The sequence below is a fragment of the Homalodisca vitripennis genome, chromosome 7, assembly GCF_021130785.1.
Source record: "Homalodisca vitripennis isolate AUS2020 chromosome 7, UT_GWSS_2.1, whole genome shotgun sequence".
In the NCBI taxonomy this organism is placed as follows: domain Eukaryota; kingdom Metazoa; phylum Arthropoda; class Insecta; order Hemiptera; family Cicadellidae; genus Homalodisca; species Homalodisca vitripennis.
The window spans coordinates 5759800-5777658 of NC_060213.1; positions in this window are offsets into that span (position 1 = coordinate 5759800).

Sequence of the window (17859 nt, forward strand, 5' to 3'; positions counted from 1 at the left end):
TAATTACTAAGAATAGAGGATTAAAATTTTTTTTATTATATTAATAACTAATAAAATGCATTTGTACTCTCTAGTATCTGTAACTCAAAGTCAATTTTTATATACGGATGTAAAATATTCATTTATGTTCTAAAAGTACATATGTTATATGTTTCATATTTTTTTCAAATGTGTAAAATTTAAAGGTAGGAAACTCGTATTCAAATTTTACTAGTCGAACAATTAATAAAATGTTAATATTTGTACTGTGAAAAAGTATTTTATAAATAATACCTATATTATACACTCCGTATTCATGGATTTGTAAACAACGATCAAGTAAAAGGAGGTAACAATACCATCATTATCACAACTCAGTCTTTTTCAATGAGAAGGCAACATTGTTGTTGTTTGAATGAGACACACAATTTTACTTCAACTGTTGTTTCGTCATGCGTTCCACCCGGGTATTTGTCATATTGAAATCAGCTACTGTTCAATCAATCCCAAATACACGAATGTTTATGATACGTTTAAGGAAAACATATTATGAACAATTCATGTAAAATATGTGTATAATTATTTTAAAATTCTTGTATACGAAATACATACGGATTGGTTTGTTATTAATATTTTACTATTAAATAGAATGCATTTTTGTTACCAGGATAAAGTATATAACGTTATCACAATTTGTCATTCACAGTCCTGTTTCAATATATATATTAGAAATAAATATAAATAAAATTATTAATTTAACAGAGAAAGCCTAATTCAAATTTCAGTTAGTGGTACCAGTGCATATGTATTACTAATATTGAAAAAGACGCGAGTAAATTTATTTATTTCCTAATAATATTAAAAGAAGCAACCATAATTTCAAGTCAGTAAACGTTTCGATGAAGTCGATAATTCACGATTTAACCATCGTTGAGCCCATTTCTTTTAGATAATTTCACACACAGACACTTATAATTATACAATGCATTCGCAATATTCATATGAAATACGATCATCTACCACATAATATAGTAGGTTCACACGGGGTTTAAAATCATATGGGATCATTTTTAATCCATCAACATAAATTAAATAGCAAAAAGGTTCAAATTATTTATAAAGGTTACATGTACTTGAACCTTTCCATATTCAAATCTGTCCTAATTGGAAACCGACGGAATGCTAGATTTTATAAAATAAGTTAGATTATACTTATGTTAAATGGTTTTTTTTTTTCAATAGAATATTACAAATGCCTTACACCAAATCTAATCGTTTACAGAATATACAGGAAAGAAGTTCCCTCTTGATATTCACTTACGCATAACAGTAGAGATTTAAGGTTTTAGAAGAGTGTTCAGTATGGGTAAAGAATGACGTAGATACAAAATTTCATTAGATAAACAAAAACTAGTCGGTAATAAATTCATAGATAATCTGGAACAAAAACTTACATTCCCACAGTTTGGAAGGAGAAAAGAGCTTATGCAGAGATAATTATATACTAAAAGATCAATGAATTAAATTGCTTTAATTGGATATTTCAAAAGATATTATATATTTCTGTTAATTTAAGAGTTTACATTTATTCCTGAGTGAATAGCTATTTTCTTTATTAGAGATCACATATAAAATTTACTTCGAGAAGAATTAACAAGCACTATTAACGTTATGTTACTTTAACATAACAGGATGCTAATTCTGTTCCAGCCTTGTTGAGTCAAATCGAGTAAAGCGTGTTCCTCTGACGTATTTAGTTATGCAAATTACGTTATAAAAACGGTTTACCTATCCTGTCTAATGAAAATTCTCTATAATAAGCTATATGTATTAATCAAACAATTACTCCAATATCTATAAATTGCCATGGAATAATGTATCTTTTCAGGACATCCATTTGTTTTTTGTTTCAAGATGTAAGTAATACGTTGGAGATTTTAAGGTACCAATTGTTGATTCAACTGACAGTTACGAGATTATTTAGATATCTATTTAATATTATACGTAAAGTTTTCAATAAAAAATTTATTCAATAATTCCTAAAGGAAAGAAAATACGAAAGTAGATATTAGGATGTTCAACTTGTGACCTGATTCTTATGAATATGTTAAGAGATTTCGAAAAAATAACCCATATGAAGTTGCAATTATAAATTGCCTACGTCAAGTTAATTATAATAATATAAATATGCGAAGAATTAAAAACTACCTGCCTACGCCACGTTGACTATTACAATACAAAGAACTGTAAGCTACCTGCCTATGTTACGTTGAATATTACAATAAAAGGAACTGTAAGCTACCGGCCTATGTTACGTTGAATATTAAAATACAAGGAACTGTAAGCTATCGGCCTACGTTACGTTATAGATGAATATACAAAGATCTGTGAGTTACTAACCTACGTTACATTGATTATGTCAATACAAAGGACTGAGAGATACCTAGTTATGTCATGTTGACGATTACAATACAAAGGACCTGATCACAGAGAGAAATACAATCCTACTTGCCAAATGATCCTAACAAGACATGTTGCTCGGATAAATAAATTAATATACTAATATTAAAATTAAAATTGTTGTATTCTTAGTTAAATTAAGTTATTATTTCTGACTGATCGTTTGCAGAGACTAAAAAACATTTCATTGAGGTATGTCATTCTCTTTAACTGTATCTACATACGATATGCCGAAAACGAATTACGTACAGATTTGAAATTTTGCATAAAGGCCATTTTGTTTATAGACAGCTCAGAGTTCAATGTTAGTGCATGTCACTACATGGGATTTAGCAAAGCATTAGCGAATATATTTTGCATTGATCTAATGGGTACGGATGATGGCAAGGTGAAAATACCAGAAGTTATTCATTATTATTAACTTCTGAAATAATACTCAATGTCTAATCATATGAGATTTCAAGAAGTAAAATGAAAAGGAGTAGAAAATCAATGTCAAAGCTTGGGTAAACCAATTTGATTTCACCGCACTCTTTAATTGTACCCACACTAGCTCATCTTAAAGTTTAATATTTTTTAAACATTCTGTTTTGAAATCATACATAATGAATAAATTATTAAAGCGAATAATATACTGACGTTTATTGGCTATTAAATACTAAACCGTAATATATGTAATAATTATCATTACCTCAGTGTTACGTAAAAAGCAGTATAAATAAATAAACAATGAACCTAAAAGATTACTGTCAAAATAAAACATAATTTCAATCAGTGTCATTTATTTAATGTTTCGTGGATTACATATGTATATCGTATTATTTTTTTTTGTAAATGAAGGCCCTATTACAAGAATGTAGTATCATTCTATGAAACTTAAACGAAAAATATATAAGTTCTATTTTTTTATTAGGTATAAATATATATTTTTAAAAGTGATAATTATTAGTGGACATGCCTGTCGAAGGTTTTCACAACCATAATAACTATTTACAAAACTTATTCCTAAAAAGGCTTTAGCATTTTTAAATTTTATACTTTTTTCGATACAATTATTTGTCAATTTGTAAAGGGTGTTTTAATATGTTTCTAGGATAATGCGACTGTTGAATTCTTACTTTAAAATATATGTTGACTCTAGTAGTAACAAAAGTTTACTTTAACCCTAAATATATTTGTTACCAAAACTATATTACAATATTACATTATCCTGTCTTATAGCTCATCTTAGGAACTGCATTGAAAACAATATTTGCTTGATATTGTTGTGTTACTGAAAATAAATTGTTATAATGATATTGAAGCAATGCTTAAGAAAGAATTTACAACAGGAGAAGTTATAGAAAATTGTACATATAACTAAATATATTTCCTAGTAATATCCCTTTGATTAATAAATATTTTTCTTGCACGTGTAAATCCATTGAAGTCTCATAACAACATTTCTTTAACAGTAAAACATCTCAATGTTGTTATTTAAAAATCAGCTTAGGTGTTATTTCTTTCATTTATTTTATGAATAGAAAATCTTCTTAAAAAAACTCCAGTAGCAGTAATTCTTTCATTTTAACATCTGTTACTCTAAATATGCAATACACAGCTACCACACAATCTGTAGGAAAAGGGTCTGAACTAAATGACAGGATTGTCAGAGCACAGGATATTGCTTGTCAGGGATTTATGGGAATTGCCGTTCAGATGGCCTCTCATATTGGCCCAGAGATAGAGTGTCGTCACTTTAACCTGAGCATATCCTGTAATATAAGTTATCGGCTAAAATAATTTTATTTTAATTCATTACATTGTTTCAATAATATTTTATCAACATTTTTGAGTTACTTGGAAATGAGTTATATTAATAGTTTTAATGTAAACAAATAAAACTTCATTTTAAATGAATTTAAAATATATTTTAGTGATGATGAAAGCCGGTTTGTAGAAAATGTTTTTATAACTTCCACTGTATATTCTGAGTAATTTTAAATACAAATTGAGGTTTAAAAAAAACAATCGTTCTGTGTAGGTCAATTACCACCACGTTGTTTCTATTTATCTTTAAACATTATTGCAGGTTAATTTATTCATCAATAATGATACAGCATAATGTTCTTTGTACTTTAGTTTGCTTTGACAGTAACTGTTGTTCTTAAGCTTCAGATTTATGTGAGAACATATAAAAAAATATAGCTTTTTACTGTTTCCATGTGTTTACTACTTCTATATTGTTGTAATGTTCACAAAAACTCATATAATAAATCTTTTTGTGTTTAATAAAGAAGAGTTATGTATTATATTAAAATGAAGGCTGAACACTGAAATACTCGTATATTTAATTGAAAACAATTATTAGTTTTCCTTCCCTTTTATCGCAAATTTAAAGAATCTCTACTGACCTTTTTATCGCCTTAAGTATCTTGAGTATAAATATGACAGTTTCCTAAAAATTTAAGAACTGAAAGAATATACAACAATTGCATCCACTGTAGTAAATAAGCATTATATAAACATTCATTTTACTTTAATTACTTACTATCTCTGCGATCTGTAGTATAACTCAAGTTTAAAATTATTAAAGTCAAGTTTACGCTATTTCAATTAACCTTACAACGATATACCATTTATGTTAAATCTATATAAAACAACAAAATATCTGTTCAAGAGCTATTTTTTATTGAATAAAACTAATAAAAAGTATGAATTTTTGTTCAAATTCAGTGACATGATTGCGTTGGTTTTTAGTCTTCTCTATATACCATACTTAGAAACTTTTATTATTCATACTTATTTAACACAGAATTTAAAATATACCATGGATGAAATTAAACAGAGGAAATTCTACTGATAGACTTAAAATCTTACATGCAATTTTTTTCGACGTGGATAAGAATGTGTTCTATAACAGTACATGTTTATACTTTGAATTTTTAGGCATATAGAATTTGTTTTTCAATTTTTTCTGTATAAATTTCCGCCTGTATATCTCTGCACAGGACAATTTGACAATACAATATGTTATATATTTAAAGAACATATGTTTTTTTCAACGAAACGTTAACCGATATGTGGTGTGCATAGCTTCATTTAGGAAAAGGTGTGGGATATTGAGAAGCTTAAGACAGCCACAACAGAGTGTCTATAGATATTGGATCATTAACTGATGAGCGGTCCAGTACACAATTATTATTACCAAGAGCCAACGTTGGGCTACTTTGATGGCCAGCTCACTGATGCGTGTAGTCCGTTATCGAGTTACTTAACATTTTATTAAATGGCGTTATTCGGAAAATTTCAGTGGTTATTTTGTATTTCGATTGCCTTTTTGTGGGACTGTAAAAGGTTAAGAAGTTATATTGTCTTGGTATTGTATTTATAATTAATTTATCATACGTACATAGAAGTGTATAATTCGTGATCTTCGTTTGAATATAGAATTAAAACATAAGAGAATTATGAGTTGAATATGTATTTAATTATTGATTTTTTAGACTAATAAACGAAATAAAAACCATTTCTTTATAAACATAAATATAATGGTTGTAAAAATACCTAGTTTGAAATAGTTTGCATTAAATTTAATTCAGCATGTGATGACATAATTTGAAAAGCTGTAACGTATCATAGTCGTAGTAGCCATAAATTTAAACTCATACTGGTCATAAGATAAAAAATGTAACTTTCTTTATAATAAGCTACATGTTTCCGGATTCACACACAGTTTTGACTGAATCTTTTATCAGGTTTTGCATGTGTATGAGAATTTCTGGTTTAAATTAATCATATTTCTGACAACACGGTTAAGTTTGCGTTGTTGCTCCGATTAATTAAATACAAATACAATTTTTATCTTTTTCAAACGAACTTTGATCACTATACAGAGTAAGTTACAAAACTGCTTACTGTCCAAAATGTATAGCACAATATACACTGGTTTTAATGAAAATATCATCTGTGTAATGGTAAAATTATAACAATGAATAAAGTTGCTAATGAGTTCTAGCGAATTATTACTAAAATATTTAACTAATGTTTATAAAATATTGTGAAAGATATCGTCTATCCCAAGATAAAGTGACGACACTCTATCTATGCCTGGGAGTAATATAAGAGGCCAACTGAACGACAATCCCCATAAATCCCAGACGAGCAATATCAAGTGCTCTGACAATCGAGCCATTTAGTTCGCCTTTACAATAGATAGTGTGGTAACTACGAATTGCATATTTTACGCTGATTTAAAAATTAAAAAAAAATACTGCAACTGGCTAGATGTGTCGAAAGAGATTTTAAATTATGTAAATTAAATGTGCGTGTAAAATATATTTATGTTTATAATATCTTGCGAGTTTAGTGTAGTTAAAGTAATTAAGTTTAGATGTATTAAAACTATAAGGAGTAGTGTTTAAAAAACCAATAATGAAATTATACAATATTTTATCCTAAAATATTTCTATTGATTAAGGGGTGGTAACTAATAAATACGCCTACTTTAGAGATAAGAAGGCGTATTCTATAGTTATTCAATTACTCCACAAATTTCTAGAAATTGTTTTTAAAAACTTAAAAAATTACACTTTTTTGGAATGACAACACATTTGTCCTTGTAATGATAACTTTTTGTATTTTTTTTAAATAGAAATAACAATATAAAATAAATATTAATAATTTTTTGTATTTGTATGTTTTAAAAAATATGTAGGATCATTAATAGACCACCAACGGATCTGCTATAATATAAATAAATAGCTCAAAGAGTACAAATTTAAGCATTGAATTATGTGGTGTTGTGGTAGCACGCTCACCCAACAAGTGGGAGAAACAGGGTCGAATTCCGGTTGAACAACTACTTTTAATGATTCAATCATGTATTTTACTCATTCTATTTGATTCTATTAATAAATTCCCTAAAATTGACGAAATGAATGATATCGCAATGGAATAATCAAGTTGAAGAATCATTTAATTTAACGAACACACTTCACGCCTGAAATGTCGGGATAATTACTAAAATTGGACTCTCTTTTTAATAGCTTCCAATTACAAACTGTTTCTTGATAGTTGATATCATTGTAATTGGTTGTTGGTTTATTAATTTTAATATTATAAACTAGTATTTATATTACTATGATTTTTATAAAATGATGAAATATTGTCAGCGCATCCTTCTATAGTTATTTAATATTACATTTTTAGATTCATATAAATGATATTTTATTAATACTTTGTGAAAAAACTATATAATCAAGTACCGATTAATTGTAATTTCTTGAATTTACATTTTATTTTTAACTGATAGATTTTTCATTTTATATGTATAACTGACATCCCACAAAAACAAATATATTTCTTATTTGTTTAGTTATTTTTAGTTGTGAACAACATTGTAGCCATTAACTGGTTTTTTTGTTGATTAATACGATACTCAGTAATTTAAAATAATTTATTCAGAATTATGTTGTTAATATTGTTACCTTACTGTTTTCTCTTCTAAGATGTATTTCTTTACAATGCAGGAACATTTTATAGATCAGTCGAAGAATATTAGAGTATACAGTTTTAATTAAGTAAAATGGAGATAATTATGTATTATAAATTAGTTTTATTAACAAGTTCATTTGCATAAAGAGATAAAAAACAAGATAACAATAATAATTAATTGAATAAGTCCAAAACCAAATATGTTTATAGATTAAGATTATCGATAAAAAAACAAATTTACACATTCATGTACATTATGTGTATTTCAATTGTAATAAGGACAAAAACTCATCTATATTTAATCTTAAATATCCTTTGTATTGTGATCCTAGTGTAAGCAGCTATTTACATTTTTGTCTGTACTTTTACAATGAGAGAGAGGCATTGCACATTTTTATGTTAAACATTTTCCTGTTAGTCATGTTAGGATATTACAATATAAACAAATTATACTAGTAGACTTTTATCGATGAAAGTGCGGTTTGGTATAGTATTTTGTTTTACGTATTTATTGATTTCAGTCCTTAAATTTACTACTATATGTACTATTGTTTTCAAACCCGTGTAAGATATTCATCAGTATTAGGGCATTAGCTAAATAACCTGATAACTCAAATTGCGCCTTTTTAAAAAAATAGACGCTGACTACTTATCACCTTACCTAATACAAGTAAATTTACAGGATTATCTTAACTTATTTACTTAATTAAAGTCAACCCGTATAGTTTTACCAAATTATTGGATTTAAATCAGAAGTGAATCTGTAAAAAACGTTAGAGAAGCTCAACATAGCTAAGCACACTAGGTGGAGTACTGGTACTAGAAATGTCCTCTAAAAGCTCTGTTTGTTTACCTTGTCTCCGTTTGGGAGAACCTGATGTCTTAACACCTCACTTCCTTCCTACACTTGCAAGCCGTTTATTCACTGTGTGATTTCTGAGAAAGACATGGATCTGATATATGATAAACACCCACTTGTATCCACGTAATTCTTTATTAGACTAAATTTAGTACAGTTTCAATAACTTCAAAATTTATTTATGATACAAATTACTAATTAAATGTGTCCTTGGCATATTTGTAATAAGTAATAATTCAACTTTACACGTAATGGTTGCCAACATATTACTATTAAAGCTGCTTTAAAATTACTATTTTCAATTAATATTGAGAAAATGAATTGAAATACTTTATTAAGTTAATTATGTATAAAAATCTGTATTTTATTTAATCGTACATTTTTCTGTTATTTAAATTTTCCTTAAATATCAATTAATTCTATGTATGCAATAATTTTAATATGTAAATCCCAATAGAAGTATCAATCTTAATATTTCCATCAGTTGAATGATGGCTGTATCTTGTCTGATGGTTGAATGAAGCTTGTCTGAAATCAGCCTTAATTCAAGCAGCTTTTTATATTACAGACGAGTTTTGACACACGATTGCGAGGCCGCTGAATCGACTGACTGAACACCGATCGAGAGCGGACAGATTCGAATGGACGAGATTATGAATAGGCAATATGTAGGAATGAGTCCAATTGTCGTGAACGAATAGTAAATTTTAGATGTCATATAAAACTGACATACAATACAATTTTGTACGTTGCTTACACAATAAAAGATTTATTTATTTATTATTTTTCTTTAGTATGTTTTCCACAAATCAAAATCTACTGAACAGTTTACCCTAATATTTGGAATGAACTGAGTTGAACTGCTTAAAGATAATATAGGTTTTCTTTAGTTTTAAAACTATATAAGCCAGTCCATATCGATATATTTGTTTCCATTTCATTGATACCTCCACGGATATGTGGAATACGCCGAGTTAGGGGAAATTCAGTTTTTTTTACAATAGGCCAAGTTTAAATAATACAAAACGATATATATTCCACATTTAATCAATTAAACCAAGGTTAGGAATGTTACGCGTATATCAATACTGATAAGACCCTCGCAAAAACTTGAAATTTTCTGCGTTACTACAGTTCAAAGAAACAAGTGAGATCAATTAATTAACCTGCGTTTATTACAAAGACCACACAAATTAATGCTATTAAATAAATTATTTGCAATTATCACAGAAAACTACGAAAGCAGTGGGTTCTTCATATATTATTCAAGGGCTATAATAACCTAGAAATTAATCAAGAAACATGGTATTTAGAAAAATAACCTATCCATGCTTGTGACAATAAAAATGAGGACGGTACTACGTACATTGAGTGACATCATGTAATTAATATCATAAAAATTCTCTCTACCACTGTAATCCAAAAAATGCAATGCACTAATGAGTTGTTTTTAATTTGAGCTTAAGTATACCTTAAGGTTTTAAATAATATTTATATTATAAAAAAATTACTTTTCAATCGTACTGTGGGTCTCCATTGTAGCACAAGATTAAAACCCACTTTGTAGAAATGGATTCCACATTATCATTTGAACACTTTACAATTCTTAGGCCTTAAGTTGTTTATCAGCAATTACTAAGATCGTACGCGTTGCCAAAATACGATGGATATAAAATATTTTGTAAAATACCATTTAAAAACAAAAGATAACAGTTAAATATTTAATTTTGTGGTAAAACAGGTTATGTTTAAGTTGGTAACTTGCAGCCATGTTTTTGTTCTCAACCCGTATATGCAAAAACAATTTTGAGCATTATAATTATAAAGATATAATGTGATTTACTGATTCAAAAAAAGATAGTGATTATGAGCATCGAGTTTGTGTTGCTTTTAATAATTGCCAGGAAACTGCACGGATGTTTGTAGAAACAGTAATTGCCTTGTTTATATTTATTGATATAAAATAAATGATTTTTGAGAAATTGTAAACAGCCATTTGGATACAAAATTTCATTTCTGTTTGATTGCCTGGCTGAATCAAGAGAATAAAATAAAACGTAAACTTAATATAATACATTCAACATTAGCAAACCCTGTCACGTGAAACGTTGTTTATCAAACCCCAAGATTATAAATATTATTAACATGAAACTGCCTATAATACATTTCTACTCTTTGTATCGTAACAATTAATTGAGCTCCAATTTTAAGTGTACAGATCTAACAGTGGGAGGGCTATGTATCCGACAATATCTTTCTAAGTACTCTAATAGCTGCTATCATATAATGTAATCACAAGGCTATATAATAATTACTGGGATAAATGCAATACTCACAGTCGATTAAACCACTTTATAGTACTTTTCATGACTTATTGTTTTAATTTTAATTAATAATTTGGAGTAAATTAAATTATTAAGTATACATTCATGTTTATTCCCTTATTAAGAATTTATATGCAAAGACGATATTATACACGGTGTTAAAAAGTCCTAATTTCCAAGCTATTACAGGTAAAGTAATAAAACTTAGTACATCATTACCTGTAACCGTAAGAAAATCGTCAAGCTCGTGAGGTACCTTAATAACAGGCTATATATTTTAAATTGTATATGTGCATTAGAATGCAGGAAATATCTATAATATAATATTTAACAATGGAAAAATGTTCAAATAAACTGAAGTTTTAGAATACTGCGGAGGATTGCTATATACCTTTTAAAAGCAATTGACCAAAACGCAAAACATACTAGACATTCCTCTGCATCGAAATGCAATTTACCACATCCTGAATAAGATTGCTTTATACAGTTTGTTATACATCTTTGAGCACTTCATAAAAACAAGAAGTAATGAAAAAACACTTTTATTTTTTTGCAGCTAAAATATACTGTCAAAATGAGATGGTTAAGCCATTGAGAGAAAACATTTATTTGTTAAGGAAACTACAGAAAAAGAAACCAAAATATTATAATAATCTACTTTAAACTGTATGTCATGATAAATATGCGCTTTATAATATGCCATCTAAGCTGATACCTTCAATATTAACATTTTAACATGATCATGGTATAAGTGATTACCATTAACAAAGCGCTGATGCATGTGAGAATAAGACATAAATAGGCGTGTTATTTCAATTAGCTCTTCCCTGTTGGTCCATTAGTGTAATTTAATTTTATATGCCTGCATTGCATATACAGGGTGTACATAAAGTCCTGCACGGGTATAATATTTTCTGAACGTTAACAGGTAAATCAACAATATTTGGTACATCAACACTACACCTAAAAATCTACTTTTTGAAGGAATTATCAGTTTTCTGTAATATCATGGGGACGTCCCGCAAGGAGTCAGAAGGAAATCTTAAATAGGAGCATAGGTCAATATGCACATCATTTTAAAGGGCTTATCTAGCAGAGTTTAATGCCGCAAACCGCACTCAAAAAGATTGATTCAGTACAAAATGGCGGCTGTTCAAAGGTTTTACTTGGTTACATTTTATTAGTAGCCATAACCCCAGTAAGGCTTAAAATTAGACCCTTTCAAGATTTTTTTTTAACATACGTAACAGTGATGTCATGAGTTTCTGCTGCGGGGGGGACTCTTGCGGGTTCTCAATAAATGACTGCAATACATCAAAAGAGTTGTCTTCGGTTGTCGCAGTAGCGGGCCTTCCTGACCTATGACGATCGGAAACACTTCCTGTTTCCATAAAGCATTGAACAGTTCTCCCTACAGTTGTTCTAGAAATTGGCTGCCTCTCGTGAAAGTAGTCATTAAAGAAATGGCATACTTCCTCGTGTGATCGTCTGTTGTTTCCCCAACCAACCATCATAAGAAGTGTTATACGTTCACGTTCGTCAAGCGACATAGTGTAGTTGAAGAATACACAAGCAATACGACCAATTATTTTGTATTAAAGCGCACTGATAGAAAGGTTGGACAGCACTATTAAAACAAGAAAACTAGAATAGCCTACTATGAATAGACTGGCTAATAGGAAAGTCCAAAATGCGACCCAAAGATAAGAGCATTCTAATTGTTTACTGTTGTCAGGTTTTCCCCGTTATCAATATATTAGGACCAAATTTGTAACCCTTGAGGATAACTAAACGTCACAATTCACTTCTGCACACAACTGACAAGCATAATGTAGTATTTAGCTGCAGTATTCGTTTGGTTGCAGTTTTGCTTTACTGGGGTTATAGCTACTAATAAAATGTAACCAAGTAAAACCTTTGAACAGCCGCCATTTTGTACTGAATCAATCTTTTTGAGTGCGGTTTGCGGCATTAAACTCTGCTAGATAAGCCCTTTAAAATGATGTGCATATTGACCTATGCTCCTATTTAAGATTTCCTTCTGACTCCTTGCGGGACGTCCCCATGATATTACAGAAAAACTGATAGTTCCTTCAAAAAGTAGATTTTTAGGTGTAGTGTTGATGTACCAAATCTTGTTTATTTATATGTTAACGTTCAAAAAATATTATACCCGTGCAGGACTTTATGTACACCCTGTATGTATCATTTACGTATCATTACTTTTAAAATAATTTAATTTATAAGAAATATAAAATTAAAAAGGAATTATTCTGAACAGTCCTCATAAGCTATTGGGCTGTATGAGATACTTATAAAAAATTGAAGAAGGAGGGTTACTACAGTACAAGATATGCTATGGTCATGCACACCATATGAAACTGCCCTCTCTCTAACACAGACCCAAAGTCCAACAACCCACTTTGCTCGGAATGGGTTTACCTCTTACAACAAAGTTACACAATATTCCTCAAACTTACTTATATATCTATCTAACTACAAACATCTTGACTATTTGTGTATTCATTTAGATACAGTGAAAAGGTTTATTTGATTATTCGAATGTATGTGTCTTTACATTTGTTTATAAGTTACAGAAATATTTAATATTCAACCTATCATAACTTTATATCGCTGTTCATCTTCATGCCCGTAAAAATATAAACAATTTTCAATATTTTTTATTTAATTATCTAGTAAAAATTAATCTAAAAATGTAGCAGCTTACAAACATCACAAATTTGATGTAATATATTTATATTAATGACAGTCTGATTACAAGCGATCTTCCTAAGGCACGTTATAACTCGTGAACCTCTATCAGTTAACAAGGTCTTAGTATCGTTGTCAATCCACTACAGTTACGAGATGTGTTATTCATATCGAATATGAAAGGATGGTTCTCACAATATGTAAGGATTATAAATCATTTAGGCTAGTATTATCTTAATTATATAGGCTAACCTTATTTACCCCTATATTTAATATTTGTTATAACTAATTAAGTAGTTGTTTAGTTAAGAATAGTATGTGGTTTAGTAGTTTGTATATTTGAAACTTGAACGTCCTATAATTTGTTATATAATAAATTACCATGTGTGAATAACGGTCCTAACATTATTCTGTGGAGGACTTTTGGCTGATTCATAACTTTCATAGAACACAAACTTGGTAACTAAGAGCCTGCAAAGTATTACTTTCAACTGGGCAACCAAAGGGATGTCCTAAGGAGACACATCACTAATAGAAAATTTCAAGATATTGGAATACATGTTTGATCTAAAAATTTAGTGTTTTATAATATTTAGAAATATCTGTAAAACAGGAGAGGTAAGAGATATTTTGAACGGTTTTGCAAGTCTAAACACGTGGGAGTTAAGCACTACCCGCGTTTTAATCAATCAGGCTGGAACAAAGCTACTTGATTTTCTGTTAATACGACATGACTGTAATGGTGTTTAATAATTCTCCTCGTGGTAAATGTTACATGTGATCTCGACTGCAGGAAATATTATGTCACTGAAGAATCAATTAAAAAGCTCTGTTTTAACATAAATGAGTGGTATTTTAGAATATCTAATTCTGCGTTTTATTTAATTGGTTTTTTGGTAAGTAATTGAATCTACATAAACTCGTTTCTCCTACCGAGCTTTTAATAATGCATTAATAATGAATAATGCACTTTTCCATACTTTGACTATTATTCATTACTTTACGTGAAAAGTAAATAACTAAATCCTAAGAAATGTAGTATTATAAAATAAATTGTTTTTAATAATTTCCAAAATAGATTTTAGTTGTGTAAAATAAAGTAGAATACAAAAATAATAAATTCAATGTGTCTAAACAAAATTTTATTGAATTTTTATTGCACGCTACGGCCAGATGACAGTTGTATTGTGAAGCACTTCACTAGAAGCAATATAAGGGAAGTTTAATTGAAATGCTACTCATCCAGGTCAACTACGCGTCTTCTTTATTGTTTTTTTATTACCAATTTGACGATTCAAGTAAGTGAACTTAAGAGAATTCTTTATGAATTCGAAAGCATAGTACTGTACAGAGTTTATAAAAAATGTAAACTAAAATTTCATATCAATAAATGACTCAATATGTACATCAGTATATAACTTAATGAATATCGCCAGAAAGTATTTTTCTAAAACTACCGTTTTATACTGTACTAGCTAAAATCTAGTTTACAAAACCTTCTTAGCTTATAAGTGTTAATTTAGAAAGTAACTTAAGAAAAATAAAAGCAATTTGCATAAATAAAAAATTTTCACATCTTTTATAAAATGCGTCAGAATTTTTAAATATAAATAATAAAATTATTCGTACCACAAACATTAAAAACATTGATTTTTAACGAGAGATAAGTTTACAGTGATTCAATATGATCTTCATGGCTGTGCAACGGTACAAAGTACTATTACGTGTTCTGCTTAAGTGTTTAGTACTTTTATTTGAACTAAGGTTATCGTTGATAAAATATAAAACATTTTAAGTCTACCTAGCGATTCTAATTCTTCGAAAATTGAATTTTAAGTCCAAAAATATTTATTCCTTTTACCTTTCTTCTACCTTTCCAACAGGCATTTTTTAATAGCATACCTAAATATTAAATATTATTTACTGTGTTCTAAATTGCAAATATGTGTCTTTTTTGCTTCTTTTTGTGTATACTCAATAATTATTTTATATACTACTTGTGATTACTATGTAAATAATAATAAAAAATGAATTGTCATAAAACAATCAAATACTTACACACGCAATAACAGTTTAATAAATAATGTATCTTATTGCCACACCAATTTTGGAATCAAGTTTGCAAATAGAAAATAATCAATATAATTATATATATTTATAAGAGTAGCTCTGTATCTTAATGATGCTTTTGGCCTGAAGGCCATTGTGTGCAGCAAGGAGCAATAAAGATAAGAATGGAGAGTCATTGATGTTACTCAGTCGATGGTTTTATGTTCCACATTGTCTCTTAGACAAAAAAAAAATATCACCTTTGTAAATTCAATTTTATGTCGTTTTCTTTTTCTTTGTTAAACGCGAAGTTTTAATTATCTAGCACAGTATTTAGGATTTTTATTTGTTTTTTATATACAACGTGTACCAGATTACCTGCGCTACAAACTGCACCAGCCAAACTAATTCAAATACAATCTTTTTAAAACTGTGATCCCAAGTTTAGACAATAAATAAATCATGGAATTTATTTTTAAGCTTTTTTAACCTGTATCCTACAGAGCGGTAGGGATTTTTTAGACTCTCTTCTAACAATATAAACGTACAAGATGGGTCAAGGTTACAATAATATATATTTTATGAAATGAACATTCCTGAGATGTATGCAACCTTAAAATAGGTTCAAATATGAAAACAGTTCTAAACTCAAGAAAATTTAAAATAAAGTTTGTTTGATGTCATACTATTTACAAATTCCATGTATCACACAATGTATTTAAATTTCATTTACGAAAAAATTTACATTTCTGTTTGAAATATGAACTTAAATGCTATGCAATAATATAAAAACAACGATAAGATATAACATAAATCCAGATACCTTGTCTAATGTCAATGATCAATCTGGCATAGATATAGTAATCAAGTGTAATGGTTTAGATTCGATCATTGTGTATCCTTAAATTGTTTTAAAGAACTAAATTTACCAATCATAAAAAATAATGCATTAGATACTGTTGTATCAGAGGAAGTTTTATTCTAAAAATTCTGTAAAAGTGTTTTTTTGTTAAGTAAAAACCGCTGGATATATGAAAAATGTACGTAAAAGTTAAACATACGCTGAACTTCTGGACTACATAGGAGGCTTAGCTTTCGTCTCATAACATATATAAAATACTAATACTAGTTTAAAAAAAAAAAATAGTTCTTTAATATAAAATCTATTCAATTAATTGCTCTATTGCACCTTTGCCCAAAAATATCTACTTCTAAACAAACCTACCACTCCAAGAGTGAAGTCTGTGACAGCGTCAGATCTCAGACGCAGTATTCAGCGGAAGGTGAAATGGAACTAAACCTAACATTCACACTCTCTACCCTATTTACCCTATTTTTTTCCTTTTTTTATTGTGCCAATGGCGCAATGTAGCGGGTACGGCGGTTATCGCAAGATAACCAGATCAAGCGACATCGAGCGTGGTCGCTGCTTGGATAGTTGACCGCTGAGCGATCCTGTCCTTGCAAGCGGCCGCCTGCCCGGCCATTGGTGGTGGTTCGGAAGTCACCTTTAAGCCGTTGGTCCCCAGGTTAAGAGTTAAAGAGGGCTTCTTAGCCCTAACTTCGCCTGGTAAAATAAGATATTCTTTACTTTACTTTACTTTCTATTTATAGATTTACGGTACATTGTAACATTTGACTAATAGACAGATTAAAAAATGTATCATAACGTAAATAGATTGTAACAGTTGTATATTTTTTCTTATAGTTATATTTCTTATTCCTGTCCGTAACACGTGCATTATACTTATATGCTTAAGTAAAAAGCTTGACATTCGTCCCTAATGAGAAAAAAAAAGTTAAAAATATACAAATATTACACATGCATAGGTTTACTGCATAACTCATCAATAGTACTTTCATTTTTTACTTCAGTTTTGATGAAGTGGTTAACACTATCTTTATTTTGATTTTTTTAATTATAGTTATATTTCTAATTCATCTCCCAAACATGTGTATGCTTAAGTAAAAAGCTTGACATTTACTCCCAAATGATAAAAA